Genomic DNA, 13,565 nt, shown 5'->3' with positions numbered 1-13,565 from the left:
TGCTGCACACAGGCCTTCTCTAGTTGCAGTGAGCAGGGGCTACTGTTCGTTGCAGTGCATGGGCTTCTCATTGTGGTGGCTTCTCTTCTGCAGAGCTTGGTCTCTAGGTGCATGGGCTTCAGTAGTTGCAGCACACGGGCTTAGTTGCTCCACGGCATGTGGGATCTTCCCAGACCAGGGCTCAAACCCGTGTCCCCTGCACTGGCAGGTGGATTCTCAACCACTTCACCACCAGGGAAGTCTCCTCCCTTTTCTTCTGAGCCGTGTGGCTGACAGGGTCTTGGTGCTCTGGCCTGGTGTCAGGCCTGAGCCTCTGAGATGGGAGAAGCGAGTTCAGGACATTGGACCACCAGAGGCCTCCCGGGCCCATGTAATATCAATAGGCGAGAGCTCCCCCAGAGATCTCCATCTCAGTGCTAAGACCCAGCTCCACCCAACGGCCAGCACCTCCAGTGCTGGATGCCCCATGCCAAACAACTAGCAAGACAGGAACACAACCCCACCCATTAGCAGAGAGGCTGCCTAAAATCATACTAAGTTCACAGACATCCCAAAACACACTCCTGGATGCGGCCCTGCCCACCAGAAAGACAAGATCCAGCCCCACCCACCAGAACACAGGCACCAGTTCCCTCCACCAGGAAGCCTACACAAGCCACTGAACCTACCTCACCCACTGGGGGCAGACACCAAAAACAACAGGAACTGTGAACCTGCAACCTGCGAAAAGGAGACCACAGACACAGTAAGTTAAACAAAATGAGAAGACAGAGAAATATGCAGCAGATGAAGGAGCAAGGTAAAAACCCACCAGACCAAACAAATGAAGAGGAAATAGGCAGTCTACCTGAAAAAGAATTTAGAGTAATGATAGTAAAGATGATCCAAAATCTTGGAAATAGAATGGAGAAAATACAGGAAACTTTTAACAAGGACCTAGAAGAACAAAAGAGCAAACAAACAATGATGAACAACAAAATAAACAAAATTACATATTCTCTAGAAGGAATCAATAGCAGAATAACTGAGGCAGAAGAATGGATAAGTGACTTGGAAGATAAAATAGTGGAAATAACTACTGTAGAGCAGAATAAAGAAAAAAGAATGAAAAGAATTGAGGACAGTCTCAGAGACTTCTGGGACAACATTAAGTGCATCAACGTTCGAATTATAGGGGTCCCAGAAGAATAAGAGAAAAAGAAAGGAACTGAGAAAATATTTGAAGAGATTATAGTTGAAAACTTCCCTAATATGAGAAAGGAAATATTCAATCAAGTCCAGGAAGCGCAGAGAGTCCCATACAGGATAAATCCAAGGAGAAACATGCCAAGACACATATTAACCAAACTATCAAAAAATAAATACAAAGAAAAAATACTAAAAGCAGCAAAGGAAAAGCAACAAATAACATACAAGGGAATCCCCATAAGGTTAACAGCTGATCTTTCAGCAGAAACTCTGCAAGCCAGAAGGGAGTGGCAGGACATATTTAAAGTGATGAAGGGGAAAAACCTACAGTCAAGATTACTCTACCCAGCAAGGATCTCATTCAGATTCAACGGAGAAATTAAAACCTTTACAGACAAGCAAAAACTAAGAGAATTCAGCACCACCAAACCAGCTTTACAACAAATGCTAAAGGAACTTCTCTAGGCAGGAAACACATGAGAAGGAAAGATCTACAAAAACAAACCCAAAACAATTAAGAAAATGGTCATAGGGACATACGTATCGATAATTACCTTAAATGTAAATGGATTAAATGCTCCAACTAAAAGACATAGGCTGGCTGAATGGATACAAAAACAAGACCCATATATATGCTGTCTACAAGAGATCCACTTCAGACCTAGGGACACAGACAGACTGAAAGTGAAGGGATGGAAAAAGATATTCCATGCAAATGGAAATCAAAAGAAAGCTGGAATAGCAATTCTCATATCAGACAAAATAGACTTTAAAATAAAGACTGTTACAAGAGACAAAGAAAGACACTACATAATGATCAAGGGATCAATCCAAGAAGAAAAGATAACTGTAAATATTTATGCACCCAACATAGGAGCACCTCAACACATAAGGCAAATGCTAACAGCCATAAAAGGGGAAACTGACAGTAACACAATAAAAGTAGGGGAGTTTAACACCCCACTTTCACCAATGGACAGATCATCCAAAATGAAAATAAATAAGGAAACACAAGCATTAAATGACACATTAAACAAGATGGACTTAATTGATATTTATTTGTCGAAAAACAACAGAATACACTTTCTTCTCAAGTGCTCATGGAACATTCTCCAGGATAGGTCATATCTTGGGTTACAAATCAAGCCTTGGTAAATTTAAGAAAATTGAAATCGTATCAAGTATATTTTCCGACTGCAACGCTATAAGACAAGATACCAATTACAGGAAAGAAACTGTAAAAACTACAAACACATGGAGGCTAAACAATGTGCTACTAAATAACCAAGAGATCACTGAAGAAATCAGAGGAAATAAAAAAATACCTAGAAACAAATGACAGTGAAAACACAATGACCCAAACCTATGGGATGCAGCAAAAGCAGTTCTAAGAGGGAAGTTCATAGCAATACAATCCTACCTCAAGAAACAAGAAAAATCTCAAATAAACAACCTAACGTTACACCTAAAGCAATTAGAGAAAGGAGAACAAAAAAAACCCAAAGTTAGCAGAAGGAAAGAAATCATAAAGATCAGAGCAGAAATAAACGAAAAAGGATGAAGGGAACAGTTTCAAAGATCAATAAAACTAAAAGCTGGTTCTTTGAGAAGATAAACAAAAGTGATAAACCATTAGCCAGACTCATCAAGAAAAAAAGGGAGAAGACTCAGATCAACAGAATTAGAAATGTAAAAGGAGAAGTAACAACTGACACTGCAGAAATACAAAGGATCTTGAGAGATTACTACAAGCAACTATATGCTAATAAAGTGGACTACCTGGAAGAAATGGGCAAATTCATAGAAAAGCACAACCTTCCGAGGCTGAACCAGGGAGAACTAGAAAATATAAACAGACCAATCACAAACACTGAAATTGAAACTGTGATTAAAAATCTACCAACAAACAAAAGCCCAGGAACAGATGGCTTCACAGGCGAATTCTATCAAATATTTAGAGAAGTGCTGACACCTATCCTTCTCAAACTCTTCCAAAATACAGCAGAGGGAGGAACACTCCCAAACTCATTCTACGAGGCCACCATCACGCTGATGCCAAATCCAGACAAAGATGTCACAAAAAAAGAAAACCACGGGCCAGTATCACTGATGAACATAGATGCAAAAATCCTCAACAAAATACTAGCAAACAGAATCCAACAGCACATTAAAAGGATCATACACCATGATCAAGTGGGGTTTATCCCAGGAATGCAAGGATTCTTCAATATACGCAAATCAATCAATGTGATAAACCATATTAACAAATTGAAGGATAAAAACCATGTGATCATCTCAATAGATGCAGAAGAAACTTTTGACAAAATTCAACACCAATTTATGATAAAAACTCTCCAGAAAGTAGGCATAGAGGGAACCAACCTCAACATAATAGAGCCCATATATGACAAACCCACAGCCAACATCGTTCTCAGTGGTGAAAAACTGAAAGCATTTCTTCAAAGATCAGGAACAAGACAAGGTTGCCCACTGTCACCGCTATTATTCAACAAAGTTTTGGAAGTGTTAGCCACAGCAATCAGAGAAGAAAAAGAAATAAAAAGTATCCGAATCGGAAAAGAAGTAAAACTGTCACTGTTTGCAGATGACATGATACTATACATAGAGAATCCTAAAGATGCTACCAGAAAACTACTAGAGCTAATCAATGAATTTGGTAAAGTAGCAGGATACAAAATTAATGCACAGAAACCTCTTGCATTCCTATACACTGATGATGCAAAATCTGAAGAGAAATTAAGGAAACACTCCCATTTACCCTTGCAACAGAAAGAATAAAACACCTAGGAATAAACCTTCCTAAGGAGACAAAAGATCTGTATGCAGAAAACTATAAGACACTGATAAAAGAAATTAAAGGTGACACAAACAGACGGAGAGATATACCATGTTCTTGGATTGGAAGAATCAACATTATGAAAATGACTATACTACCCAAAGCAATCTACAGATTCAGTGCAATCCCTATCAAACTACCAATGGCATTTTTCACAGAACTAGAACAAAAAATTTCACAATTTGTATGGAAACACAAAAGACCCCAAATAGCCAAAGTGGTCTTGAGAAAGAAAAACAGAGCTGGAGGAATCAGGCTCCCTGACTTCAGACTATACTACAAAGCTAAAGTAATCAAGACAGTATGGTACTGGCACAAAAACAGAAATATAGATCAATGGAACAGGATAGAAATCCCAGAGATAAACCCACGTACATATGGTCACTGTATCTTTGATAAAGGAGGCAAAAATAGACAATAGAGAAAAGACAGCCTCTTCAATAAGTGGTGCTGGGAAAACTGAACAGCTGCATGTCAAAGAATGAAATTAGTACACTCCCTAACACCATTTACAAAAATAAACTCAGAATGGATTAAAGACCTAAATGTAAAGCCAGACAATATAAAACTCTTAGAGGGAAACATAGTCAGAACACTCTGACATAAATCACAGCAAGATCCTTTTGACCCACCTCCTAGAGAAATGAAAATAAAAACAAAAATAAACAAATGGGACCTAATGAAACTTAAAAGCTTTTGCACAGCAAAGGAAACCATAAATAAGACGAAAAGACAAGCCTCAGAATGGGAGAAAATATTTGCAAACGAAGCAACTGACAAAGGATTAATCTGCAAAACATACAGGCAGCTCATGCAGCTCAATATCACAAAAACAAACAACCAATCCAAAAATGGGCAGAAGACCTAAATAGACATTTCTCCAAAAAAGATATACAGATTGCCAGCAAACACATGAAAGGATGCTCAGCATCACTAATCATTAGAGGAATGCAACTCAAAACTACAATGAGGTATCACCTCACACCAGTCAGAATGGCCATCATCAAAAAATCTACAAACAATAAATGCTGGAGAGGGTGTGGAGACAAGGGAACCCTCTTGTACTGTTGGTGGGAATGTAAATTGATACAGCCACTATGGAGAACAGTATGGAGGTTCCTTAAAAAATTGAAGACAGAACTACCATATGACCGAACAGTCCCACCACTGGGCATATACCCTGAGAAAACCATAATTCAAAAAGAGTCATGTACCACAGTGTTCATTGCAGCACTATTTACAATAGCCAGGACATGGAAGCAACCGAAGTGTCCATCGACAGATGAATGGATAAAGAAGATGTGGCATATATATACAATGGAATATTACTCAGCCATAAAAAGAAACGAAATTGAGTTATTTGTAGTGAGGTGGATGGACCTAGAGTCTGTCATACAGAGTGAAGCAAGTCAGAAAGAGAAAAATACTGTATGCTAACACATATATATGGAATCTAAAAAAAAAAAAAAAAAAGGTTCTGATGAACCTAGGGGCAGGACAGGAATAAAGATGCAGATGTAGAGAATGGACTTGACACAGGGAGGGGGATGGGTAAGCTGGGACGAAGTGAGAGAGTAGCATTGACATATATACACTACCAAATGTAAAATAGCTAGTGGGAAGCAGCTGCATCGCACAGGGAGATCAGCTCGGTGCTGTGTTACCAGCTAGAGGGGTGGGATAGGTAGGGTGGGAGGGAGAGGATATGGCGATATATGTATACATATAGCTGATTCACTTTGTTATACAGCAGAGACTAACACAACATTGTAAAGCAATTATACTCCAATAAAGATGTTAAAAATAAATAAAAGTCAGGCAGAATTGTACATATTAGCCCTTTATTCAGGCTGAGTCACACACACTTCTTTGTATTACATTGGCCTTTTGTGTAGCATAGTATACATAATATTGACTCTGGATGTTATATATAGAATATTCAGTGTGTGAGACTGAATAGCAGAAAAAGACTGTGTAGAGAGTTAGCAGTATAATTACAAAACTTAAGTATCTGTACTTTGTAAATAGATAGTATATAAAAAGAGTCTTTTATCAACAGAATGTCCATTTGCTTTAACAGAATAAAAAGACAGTTTAATGACATTACCTTCATGTGTTATATTAAAAATGAATGTAAATAGTGGTCATACCAGCCAGCACGTCTTTGGTTGAAAGTGAAAGAAATTCTGACCCAAACTGCCTTAAGGTAGAAGGTAATTTATTTGCTCACATAGTTGAAATGTCCAGAATTACACCTGGCTGTGTACACACAGCTGGATGTAGGGCTCAAAGACTGTTCTTGCTCTCTCTTTTGTTCTGTGTTCTGTTAAGTTGGTTTCAGTATCAGGTACCACGTGATAGCAAGATGGCAGTAGCTCTAGCCCCTGCATCCTTTCTTGTTTCTGTCCAGTAGGAGAAAGTGGGAGATTCCTTTTCAGACATCTAAAAATGTTTCATTTTCTCTCATGGGCTCTGATGGCCTGTGCGGATGTTCCTAAACTAATCACTGTGCCTGGGAGACGAGGCTGTAATGTGTTGATTGGCTTGGGCCTGGCTCAGCTCCTGCAGTTGAGAATGGGAAATGGGAGAGAGGGTGGAACCCAGCGACATACACTGAGAATGGCAAGAGTGAATCCTGGTTAGGTGAAGAAGATGGATAGGGGGTCAATATGAACTAAATTGTCTGCACATCCAAGGCTTGGAATAAATCAGAAGGGATTTGACAAAAACCTAGCACTGGACCTGTGAGCTGTAACCTATGTTCCTTAAAAAAAAATTGAATACAGTAAAGCCATTTTCTGCCAGATTTTATGATTTTGGAAACTCAGTGGAAGGTTTATTTATCAAGCATTTGACATTTTCCTGAAATATTTCTTCATGATGATTTTTCCAATATTAGCCTACTTAATAAAGTTGAAAAGATTTAAAGTTTTTCTTCCACTCTACAAAAGGAGGGTTTGTGGCATAGTAAAAGTTGGGGTAAGCTCTAAAGCTCTCATTGTGCCTTTGCCATTTCAAGAGAGATAAGAAAATTTGCTTACCAAGCTGTGTACAATGCACTTCTTTGCATATTTTCTTTGCTTGACTTGTTTTCGTATATTTCCTATAGGGCATGTATATTCTTTGACATAGCTGAGCACCTTACACAAGCAAACACTAAAATTTTTTGATTATTATTATATAATATACGGGAATAACCATCTTACCAGAATTTTTAAAACGTATTTAAGGTTAATTTTGATTGTTGACAGGGACATTGTCAGTGAGTCAGTCATATATTTAGTGAATGTCCACCTTTGTCTGGGCACTGAAGATACAGTGAGTGTATAGTCCAGTGGGAAAGAGAGATGCTAAGAAAAAACCTAGCAACAATAACGATCAGGAGCATGAAGTTCTTTGCGGAAGAGGGCACAGCACAGTGGTTAGGGACATGGACCCTGCAGCCAGGCTCGCTGTGATCAAATTCTGCTTTCACCACTGTTACGTGACTTTGGTCATGCTACTTAACTTCCGTCTCTTCATTCCTCATTTAAAAAATAAGGGTGATAATAATACCCATGTCGTGGAGTTTTGATGAGGATTAAGTGAATTAGTATGAGCAAAAGGCTTAGGACAGTGCCTGGCACAGAGTAAGGGCTCTCTGAGTGGTGCCTCCTATGATTAACCTGTGTGCTCAGAATTCTGTGGAAACGTAACAAAGGATTCTTGAGCTTGTCAAAGTTGGCTGGTCGGAGAAGCTTCTCTGAGGAAATAGTGTTTAAACTGCTACCTTATGAACAAGTAAGAGTTAGGAGATGAGAAGTGGGAAGCAGAGGGAGGGGATGTGGAGAGAGCAGGGCATATTTGAGGAAGATCTGAATGGCCCTTGCATGCGTATGTGCTGTAAGGATTAAGAGTCAGTGCTTATCTAGAAACTAAAACTCTGAGAACAGAATTTTAGAGTAACTTCCTCCAGGTAGAATCTGGAATGCATGCTTGTGTAATAACGTACTAGTCCAGTGATCCTGAAACCTGGCCCACCATCAGAGTCATTGGGAAGCTTGAAAAAACAACAGAATTCTAGCCTTCATCTTAGTCCTACTGAATCGGACACCTCTGAGAAGTGTATGTATGTATGTATGTATTTATTTATGTTTGGCTGCGTTGGGTCTTCCTCGCTGTGCACAGGCTTTCTTTAGTTGCAGCGAGCAGGGGCTACTCTTTGTTGTGGTGCGCGGGCTTCTCATTGCGGTGGCTGCTCTTGTTGCAGAGCATGGGCTCAAGGTGCATGGGCTTCAGTAGTTGTGGCTCGCAGACTCACTAGTCGTGGCGCACGGGCTTAGTTGTTCCACAACATGTGGGATCTTCCCGGACCAGGGCTCGAACCCGTGTCCCCTGCATTGGCAGGCGGATTCTTAACCACTGCACCACCAGGGAAGCCCCAGAAGTATATTTTTTAATCACCCCAGCTGAGTCTAGTGATCAGCCTAATTTGGAAAGCACTGTACTAGTCTATGGTGTCACTCTGTTTCAGATGCCTAAATAAATAGCTTATTTCTGTTGATGTAATGGAAATTGCATGTTTGTTTTAGTAGAAATATACTCATCTCTTTAAAAAAAAAACTGACAGAATGGTTTCAGTGCTGAATTCAGAGAGGAAGTGGTTTCCTTGGATTGAGAACTCTTTAGTTTTTTTCCTCAGTTTTGTCGGTTATAGTTTGAGTTATATTATGGTCTTTATCAATTAATTCTCTTACTTTGTCTTCTTGCTTACAGACAAGAGCTTGCTATAAAACGTACTATAATCTTTGCATAAAAATAGTTTCAACTGCAGAATTCATGGTTGAGAAACCCAGTATTGTAAAATATTTGTCTTCACAAATATTACAAATGGTAGAAGCTTGTATGATAGGCAGTCAAGACATAGTTTTATGTCGAATCCTGTGGCACACGTATAACTAATTATGTCTTTCAACTGCTTATAACAGTTTATATTTTAAGATAATATATGCAAATATAGCATTTGAGTTTTTCCAAGAATCTGGTTACCTTCAAAGTTGTATGGTATTTGCAAATCTAGACCTAAATATATCATTAGCTAAGTTAAGACAGACCAAAAGGGAGGAGTATGTAGAGATTTAGATCTTCCTTAGCAGAGTTCTCTAAGGACATTGGTTTTGTTTAGTTCATGAAAGTTGTATTAGTACAGAATTCATATTTCTAAATTATGTGAGATGAAAGGGAAGAATATTTGAGCTCTTTACGTAAAGAGGATTAATATGAAGTAAACTTTCTTTTGAACCATGAAAACTAAATTACTGCTATTACAGACTCCATATAATTGCGTAAATCATAGCCATGCCTGAATATGTGGAGTCCAGTAGTTAAAAAAAAATCATTGTACTCTAAGAAAAAAGTCATATTACATCTGATAGGCATCTGGCATTTCAAATAAATTATTTGGGCCCAATATGCATCCTTTTTCTACTCATTTCACTTCACAGTTTCAGATTCACTGTTTACACTTACTCTCCTTACCCAATTTCTTAACGCTGCAACTTGAATTAGACATAGTAGTAGCCAGCACATCCTATACCATATCATGCACTTAAATTCACTGGTTCTGCTGCCAGTGGCAAGTCTGCAACTGATAAGAGAAGCTGGTAATTCAGGTGGTTCTATGGCACTATCAAGGGCCCTGATAAACGTCTGGCTGACAGTGAAAGGCCGGTTGTCTGGAAAATGCAATCTAAAAAATATATAAATATAGATGTCCTGGTGGCTAAAAGAGTTGAATGAGTCCTGGTACCAGTGGGCCAGAAGGTCCCTCTCCTACCTGGAAAACAAAGTGATGAGGAGGAAGTGACGAATGTGTGCAGCAGAAGTGGAATTCTCAGCTCCTTCAGAGCAGTTCTCACTTTTTTGTGCCCTTTAAATTAACTGCAAGAGAGGACAACCTAAGCCATGGTGTTTTTAAAAAGCATTGCTTGAATATGATGGTGAAGAACCAAAATATTGTCCCAGAGTAATTTGAAATACACATATATAATGTATATTATATACATAACAATACATCATATAATACACATACAGAACAGTGCATAATCTTAAGCATGTGATGAATTTTCACAATGAACACATCTGTGTACCAGCACCCAGATCAAGAAACAGAGCATCCCAGAGGCCTCCCTCGCATCCTTCCCGTCATTACCCGACCCCCCACTCGAGGGTGACTACTGACTGCCTTGTAATAACATAGATTAATGTTACCTGTTTTTATGTTTTCATGTCTAGTTTCTTTTGCTCAACATTATGTTTTGTGAGATTCATCCATATTGTTGCTGGAATTACTAGTTGTTTCTTAATCTCCTAGTCCACGTTTATTGTAATATTTTGGTACTTTAAAGCATTCACATACACCCATAAAATGTAATTATTAGGAATGTAATTATTAGGATGAACACAAGCTCATTGAACTTTAAACAAAGCTTAGTCATGGTTATAGCAGACTTTATGATTTCAGACCTGATATTACATATAAATTTTTGAAAGCTAGTATACATCATTTAGATATTTCCTATGTGTTAGTGGAAGCCTTGTGCCAAATCGAAATCTTTTTCTCTGGGGCTAGGCTTTATAGAGTTTGAAGCTTCAGGTGAATTCCATTCACTGCTTGCATGATGATAAGGGCTTGCCTTTGCCTACAGGTGGTAGAACTTGAGCAATCTTAGGTCTTTGTAGAATTTATTGAAAAGCAACCCCAGAAGGGGAAGGGATGCTTAAATGACCCCCGGACACATTCTCTGTCTCTAACCTGGACTTTTCTCTGCTTGTTGACTTGACTCTGCAGGCCAGCTTTCTCCATACAGTGAAACACATGGCCACCAGCAGCTTCTCAATTTTATAAGCTGTAAATTCTACTGTGAGAGAGGGACTGACATTATTTTTTCAGTTATACTTCAGAAAAATCCCAAGTAGATACTTTTGACCTGTCAGCTGTGGCAGGGACAGAAAATGAGATAGTATGACTGGCCTTGGCCAGTCGATTGTGTTGAGCCATAGGTCTTTCTGGAATCACATGGTGAAAAGAGGGTGCTGTTCCTGGAAGGGTGTTGCTGGGCAGACCAAACTCTGGACATCCACACCACCCTGCTGTAAACTCTGAAGGTTAGGGAAAGTCATGAAAGATCATTTAATCAAAGCTACTTAGACTCCTGAAAGAAATTCTACTGACTGGTGGCTAGACCACAGACAGTGATGATTATTAGGACCCCTGAAATGTTGGAAGCTCTAGTCTATACCAATTCTGAACCATTTCCGTTTGGTACTTTCAAACTCATCATTCCGTCTCATCCCCACTATCCTTAGCTAGATTCAAAAACGTTAGTCACTCTCTTCTATCAGAGTGGTTTCCAACCTTTTGTAAAGTAGGAGGATGATGCTTTTTAAATAAAAAAAATTTTAATCTCACACACAAACAATAGTACATATTTATGAATACATAAAAATGTTGTAGAAGTATTACCAAAGCACAAACTACAGGGATGCACACCGAATTCAGCATTGTGGTAGCCTTGGGCAAGGAGGATGGGGAATGGGGTTGGAAATACAGTAGAGGTTTCAACACTGTTGTGTTTTGTTACTTTTACTTCTAAAATAATTGTGGGGCAAATATGACAGAATGTTATGTGTGTGTGTCTATTAAAATTTTCCCCAATTTATAAAATAATTAATGTATAAATTAAAAGAATAATTCCTCAAGGTTTCGCCAACATTGATCACATGGCACTTCTCCTCCGACAACATTAGGGGGCAACGTTGTGTAGTTATAGTTGACACAGGCTAGGAAGCCAGACAGCCTGGGTTCCGATTCTAGGCCCTGATTCCATTGTTTCCTCTCCGTTGACTTACTTCAGCTCCATGTGCTTCAGTTTCCTCATTTGTAAATTACTACAAAAATTACTTTTTATATTATCAAAATTTTTACCTCACTTGTTGTGATGTTTTTAAAGTTAATATATTCATCTCTTGGTATCTGTTGGGGATTGGCTCCAGGACTCTCCCAGGATATCAAAATCCCTAGATGCTCAAGTCCCTTATATAAATTGTCGTCATATTTGCATATAATCTATGCATATCCTCCTGTATACTTTAAATCATCCCCAAATTATTTAAAATACCTAATACAATGTAAATGCTGTGTAAATAGTTGCCAGCACAGCAAATTCAAGTTTTGCTTTTTGGAACTTTCTGGAATTTTTTTTTCCTGAATATTTTTGGCCCATGGTTTGCTGAATTCACAGATTTGGAACCCACGAATATGGAGGACTGACTGTAGATGTAAAATGCTGACCAGCATTTGGCATATAGTAAGCACTCAATAAATATTAGTTATTATTTATTCATGTTATTAATAGGGACAGGAATGACTTCTAATCATGGTTATGTTTTGTTATTTTATTTTTAAAACTTTATCTCGTTTCAACTTTATAAGGCAGATTTGTTTTTTTTGGTTTTTTTTGAAGTATAGTTGAGGTACAATGTTATATAAGTTGCAGGTGTACAATATAGTGATTCATGATTTTTAAAGGTTATACACCATTTATAATTATTATAAAATATTGGCTATATTCCCTGTGTTGTACAATATATCCTTGTAGCTTATTTTATGCCTAATAGCTTGTACCTCTTAATCCCCTACCCCCATATTGCCCCTCTGCCCTTCTCTCACCCCACTGGTAACCACTAATTTGTCCTTCACGTCTGTGGGTCTGTATAAGACAGATATTTTATCATAGGTGAGGAAAGTAAGAATCCAGGATGTTAAGTAACTTGACTAAACGTCAACAGCTACCAAATGACTGAGCTGGATTTGAACCAAGCTCTGGAGCTCCAAAGCCCCCATTCTTAACCTCTACATTTCATTACCACCAGCAATTTAATTCTTATCTTTCTTAAACAACTTGCAAAGAAATCAGAAAAAAATGGTCTAAAACTCTTGAACTTAGGTAAATGACATATGATTTAGAATTGGGATGATAGGAAATTGTATGTAGGTAACTAAAGGAAATTTTTAAAATTTAGCTTTTTTTTTTTTTTTAATAAATTTATTTATTTATTTTTGGCTGCGTTGGGTCTTTGTTGCTGCGTGCGGGCTCTCTCTAGTTGCGGCGAGCAGGGGCCACTCCTCGCCGCGGTGTGCGGGCTTCTCACTGCGGTGACCTCTCTTGTTGCGGAGCACGGGCTCTAGGCGCGTGGGATTCAGCAGTTGTGGCTCATGGGCTGTCTTAGAGCACAGGCTCAGTAGTTGTGGCGCACGAGCTCAGTTGCTCCGCGGCATGTGGGATCCTCCCAGACCAGGGCTCGAACCCGTGTCCCCTGCATTGGCAGGCGGATTCCCAACCACTGCGCCACCAGGGAAGTCCTAAAATTTAGCATTTTTATATACCACATATTAGCGTATCTACTATATGCTAGAGACCATGCTAACGATTTACAGAAACTTTATTACACTAAATTCTTCTACCATCCTGCATGTAGT

At 38.9% G+C, this 13,565-nt stretch overlaps 1 protein-coding gene across 1 annotated transcript in view; it reads left to right on the top strand.

The window, feature by feature from the left end:
• Nucleotides 1–13,565, top strand: part of PEX7 (peroxisomal biogenesis factor 7) — a 90,033-nt gene that overhangs the window by 23,830 nt on the left and 52,638 nt on the right. The gene's annotated exons all lie outside the window — the stretch shown is intronic.

This window comes from Eubalaena glacialis, chromosome 12 (assembly GCF_028564815.1).
Source record: "Eubalaena glacialis isolate mEubGla1 chromosome 12, mEubGla1.1.hap2.+ XY, whole genome shotgun sequence".
Classification (NCBI taxonomy): Eukaryota; Metazoa; Chordata; class Mammalia; order Artiodactyla; family Balaenidae; genus Eubalaena; species Eubalaena glacialis.
Note: the sequence above shows the minus strand (reverse complement) of the source record. Positions and strands in the feature narration are given on the sequence as shown.